We start from the raw sequence: 6,139 nt of genomic DNA, 5'->3' as shown, positions 1-6,139 counted from the left end.
GCCCCATTTTAGTTTACATCTGACATTTGTACATTTGGCAAATAGAACTTTAAACATGCTGTTTTGGAAAACTTAAAATGACCATCAAAAATAGTGCCATCTATTGGCTACAATCCAGTAAAAGTGGTTAGGTGAATATTTATTCCTGCTCTTATTTCAGCAGTAGAGCATGTCTAATAATTTTCAGTTATATACCCTCATTTTGATGGCTATTCATCCTTTACTAGAGCTCTTGATCTGACAGCATGCTTCGGTTTCTGCTACATTATGGTAGTAAGGTCACAGAGTTCAATTCTTCATCTCTCTTTATTCACTCCAGCCAAGCAGCGAGGAATAAATATTGACTTGCACGGAGCTGCTGTCCATGTTTAAGCACTTTGAAGAGAGCTCTTTCCCTCAGGATTAAAGTGAAAGTTTAATGGGCCCTTCAAAATACACCACCCCCACGCAGACACACACTTCGGGTAGTGACATCTACATATTTATGAGCATCCAAAGTGCATATGAAAGGAGAAGGATGTGAAATGTGTGTAAAAAGGAATGTGTGAGGCAAAACAGTTGCCCTCATAAATCAAAAAAACGTCACTGTCTACTGAACTCAGCCCCACAGAATTTCATCATCTGTAGCTGACAGAAATTTGTCTTTGACACTGTTTCCAAAACTTTTGGAATCAACAGAGGATTTACACTCATCGACAACTGGATTTTTGCTGACAGGCTTTATGTAGCACCACATGGTGGTGTAGTTTTTCCCCTGTGCTTCTTCTTGACCTCTTACAATAAATATAAATATAATGACAAATAAATTACTGCTAAAATATAAGATTATTTTGATTTTAAAAAAATTATATATATATATATATATGCAGTTTTCCTTTCTTGATACATAATTCCCAAATTTCCATTTGGTATTTAATAGTAATAAGACGGAGTAGGTGTGTCTAAGCATAACTGCTACACTTTAAAAACAAATCTGTAAAAATATGGCACAATGTTTACATGTATTTTGAATTTTCCACTTAATTGCATTGTTTTTATGTGAGTTCATGGAATTGTGCATAAAATGACTGGACAATGTCCCTTTTTGTTTACCTTATAGTGTAGTGTGCCTGAGCCTAAAATATTTATTGCATTATTACTGTTATAAAAGCTGAACATTTGGTTCCTTGTCCATTAGCAGACAGGGTTTTTCTACTCCCAACAAACTTGAAAAATGTTCTTCAACATGGGGCTCGTATTTCATAAAATTGTAAGGGAGACTAAAACCTAAAATGAAATCCCGAATTTCCTTAAGATAATCTTACATTCCTTGAAATAAAAACAGGCAGATAAAGATGACAAAGATTAGCAGATGTGTTTCTTTTCAAAACAGAATCACATACAAATGCATCTTTTTAATGTATCGTGTAAGACTTCATTTACAAATCAAATTACAGCAGTTGTACAGAAGTATGAATACACAAGGTGACACAACATCGCTGCAACATTTCAAAAACATCATAAAAACGTTCTCCAGAGAAAAGTAAGGCACCGACTGAATCGGTGTGTAATCAGACAATTCATTTAATGCATTTTGAGAATAAACTGAAACAGCAAAATTAAAAGAATTGCAAATATAAACATATACATAATGTTCAGAAAATGTATAAAATGTTTAAAACTGGTTTTAGTTGGAACACACCTCGTGAAAGTTGAAGGTGCCAATAGCATGTTAAACCTGAATCACGTTGGGACACAGAGAGAGCACAGGGAGAGTGTGTGCTATGCTTCTTGTGCAATAAATCCTAAAACTTCTTTATGCTAGTGTTTATCGGTTCTGTAAACTGAACAGAATCCCTGTCACTGAGTTCAGAATAAGATGGGTTCTTTAAATGACCGTCACTGTTCTGTTGTCTAAACACTTACATCTTCTTACATACAGACTACTGCAGAGTGGTGGGAGAGAAGCTGTGACAGCTGTGAGCTCTTATCAGGCACTGGAAAGACTCATTCACACACATTAAACATTATAAGAGAAAATGCTGTTTCATCTGTCAAGATGTAAAGAAACAACTCTCCTTAAGACACCTCAGTCAGATCAGCAGAGTGTTTGCTTTGCATACCAGTGTCTGTTCGTGCTGAAGTAGTTTGAGAATTCTAAAACTAGAATTATAACATAGTTCCTAATGAAAATCTTGTCATTATTCACACACCCTCGTGTTGTTCAGATCCCATTTTAATCGTTTCAAGTTAAATATAATGATTATTTTGTAAATTTCGAGAGTAGGTGGTGATTTATACGACCAAGCTCAAAAAAAGAAAATTTTTTTTTTCAACTTAAGCATCATAAAAGCAGTTAATTTATATTCCATATGTATGCTGTATTCCAAGTCCTCTAAAGACATACACTTTTGTAAAAGTTTGGGGTAACTACGTTTTTTTAAAGAAATTAATACTTTTATTCAGCAAAGATACATTCAATTGATAAAAAGTAAAAAAATATTTTTACATTGCTACTAAAAAAAAATATATAATTCAATTCAATGCTGTTCTTTTTTTAAACTTCACAATCATGACCCACAAAACGTTAAGCAGCACAACTGTTTTCAACATTGATAATAATAAATGTTTCTTGAGCATGAAATCAGCATATTATTATTATTTATAAAAAAGATAATATAATAATATTATATATTATTTCTAAAGGATTGTGAGACACTGATGTGTCTGCTGAAAAAAAGTTTTGCCATCACAAATACATTTTAAAATAGATTTTAATAGAAAAACTGCATTTTAAATGGCTAAAATATTTCACAATTAAAATTTTTTCCCTATTACTTTTTTTCGATCAAACACATGGAGCCTTGGTGAGAAAACAAAAATCTTACTGACTCAAAGCTTTTCAATAGCAGTGTATGATAGTGGAACAGGCCATGATTTAAGCCAGTATTCACTAAAAATCTCCCCCCTCAATCAGAACCCTTAAATGTTATTTGTGCTTGTATTCATTGTAAAAATGTGCACTTTTAGACAATGAGCTCTGACAGAAGGGATGTTTATCAGTGAACAATTAATTTTAGTCTGTTCCACACAAACTATCATATAGTTTCAGAAGACTTCGAAGTCTCAGAGCATGGAAGTACAAATCACTTTTCATATCATGAAAATCTGACTTTTCCAGGTTTTAAGTGCTATAATCAAGTCCTCAGTGCATCTACCAACCAAGGAAACGTGAAAAAGATTAACCCAGTAACTTTGTTTTGGGAAGCCTTTTTCTGCAAGTGTCTGAGAAAACGAGCGCGTCTGATTTCGCTCCCTTGGTGACGTGGCAAAGGGATCTCATTATAATATTACCACCCCTTAATCTGTAAGTTTATACTCAAGGCACCGTCATTTTGATTCTAATGCAATGGGTGAAAGTTTGAGCAAAACATACTAACTGTTCTGTCTTTGGCTGCACAGACGAGTACAGAACACTATTTAGAGTCCCAGCCTCAGAGGAGACAACAGAGCAGTGGATTTATTGATTTATTTAATGTATATTGCTGCTGCTACACAGATCTAAAATAAACATGCGATTTATTTCCCAGCTGTTTACCTTCATAGACATAACCAACTGTTTTTGTAACTCATGTGTGTTTTTAATGTAAACTTGTGTGTGAATGAGAACTTAGTTTAGTACTCACATGCTGTGACAGCCGCTTTCTGTACGTGTGCTTCACATGTGTGCTCTCAGAAAACCATATATCAGAAGTTTAAACTCATATGGTTTAAATCGCATGATTTCAGCGCGATAAACATGATAATCAGAACCAAAACAGATGTTTTTTAGCAGGTACGAGCTGTAATGGCTCAGCTCTATTCTGGAAGAGGAGGCGGGGAGCAGCAGCTAATTTGCATTTAAAGAGACAGGCCCAAAAAACAGCATGTTTCTGCTTCCACTCAAAATAGGCATTTTCAAAATTATATAATAAATGATCTGTGGGGTATTTTGAGCTGAAACGTCACAGACACGTTCTTTAACACCAGAGACTTATATTAGATATTGTAAAAAGGGGCATAATATGTCTCTTTTAAATAATACAGGGTTAAAACAATATGAGGGTGAGTAAATGACAACAAAATGTTATATCTAAGGTGAACTATCCCTTTAAGTTGGACTGGTCAGAAGCTACTGGGAGGGTTGAGTCTGAGGAACTGCAGGCTGGCAGTGCCATATAACCAACCTATTTAACTAACTGACTGTAGCTACAATGAGATTCTCATTTATAGTGGGAAAATAATTTGGAAGCCATATCTGCATAAGGCAACAGTGCGCCAAGCCTGTTGCCTCATGTGACAGCTGTTTTCTAGTCTTAATGCATTTAACATCCTACATTTCAACATTGTGCTGTATTAAGTCACTGTAATTTTGACAGCTGTGGCATCTTCTCAGGCTTAAAAGTTGATGGAATGGTAAAATAAAATGTAGACTATTTACTCAGTTTGCCAAGAAGAAACTGAGAACATCTCCCAGTCCCAGCATGAGAGGGAAAGCTCAACCCAGCTGTGCGTTTCGTGGGACATGGTCAGCAAGGGAGATATTGTCCATTTGTGACTCTCTGAGGACCATCACAGTCTGAGACTCTTTCACAAGATGTGTTTCATGACTATAATTATGTGCCCTAAAAATGTGCTTAATTCTAGTACAAACATACCAGCTCAGAGTCCAGCTACTTGCCATACCTGACTTTTTTCTTCTCTCTCTTTTTCATACATCACCTGAAATGACGACATCAGCAGAGCTAAGAATACACATAACAGTATGTAACATCACACCGAACCTACACTCCCCTTTTCTCTCACACTCATGATTTTTTTCTGTTGACCTGCAAGACTGTAACAGGGACGAGAAGGTGATGGTCTTTTTTGTTTGTTTTTGAACATTTATCTTGCCATATTTTGAAACAGCACACTGAATGAGTGACACATTCACTAATAAAATAGGTATTTTAACCAAAGGGAACTTAAGGGAAATCAACTGAACTGTGAAAGTAGAACAAAGTCTACAACTCAAGTCATACTGCTCACAGAGCTTCATACATTTACCAAGAAAGTTAGTCCATTTTCTCAGGTATATAGATACAAAAATAGATCAGCAAAATCTATGTGCCATTTACAGTACGTAACAATCACTGAGTGAATTTGACCATCGCTCAAGAAAGGAAAGAAACTTCACAGGTTGACCGCACAGAGATCTGGACACTTGTAAAGACAGAGCAAAAGCGCTGAGAAGCCTCCTTGCCATCACATACTCTAAACATCCTCACAGTTTCATCACTGGTCCACAACAGGGCATTCAGCCAGAACACTGGCATTCTGCATCTCTACTGTTGCAGTACTGAGTGTTAGGTCTCAGGTACTAAACTTGAACATTCAGGATTGTAAGATCACACAAATTCAATATAAAAGAGGGAACAGTCTGTTGTAAAAGTATGGCAAATACACACCCATATTATAAACTGTTAACTTAATGCAGCCTTCATTTCACCATGTTAGAAACTATTCAAAAATGGTTTCGTAATGGTCTTGTGATTCCGAACAGTCACGGATTTGACTCTAAAGTCAAAAGTAAGAGCTGATGATGCATGTGCTCAATGTTCTTCATCGGGAATGGTGTTTTAAATCCCATTTGTCATTGCATCGACAGAACATTACTGTCTGTTGGTGCAGACACTAATATAGTTGTTATGGTTATTGTTATAGTTATCATTCTTTGTGCCTTTTTTACAGTTGTGAAAACATTGTGGTCAATATTGTATAATTCAATTATCACCAATTTTGTATTGACATTATATTACGTTTTTTTAGAATTATTAGGTATTATTTAAGGGATTTCTTCTATAATGTATAGTTAAAATATAATAGATAAAAAAATTACTAAACTTGAACATTCAGGATTGTAAGATCACACAAATTCAATATAAAAGAGGGAACAGTCTGTTGTAAAAGTATGGCAAATACACACCCATATTATAAACTGTTAACTTAATGCAGCCTTCATTTCACCATGTTAGAAACTATTCAAAAATGGTTTCGTAATGGTCTTGTGATTCCGAACAGTCACGGATTTGACTCTAAAGTCAAAAGTAAGAGCTGATGATGCATGTGCTCAATGTTC

This window comes from Sinocyclocheilus grahami, unplaced genomic scaffold, assembly GCF_001515645.1.
Source record: "Sinocyclocheilus grahami isolate Dianchi unplaced genomic scaffold, SAMN03320097.WGS_v1.1 scaffold351.1, whole genome shotgun sequence".
NCBI classification, from domain to species: domain Eukaryota; kingdom Metazoa; phylum Chordata; class Actinopteri; order Cypriniformes; family Cyprinidae; genus Sinocyclocheilus; species Sinocyclocheilus grahami.
This window is presented reverse-complemented; position numbering follows the sequence as displayed.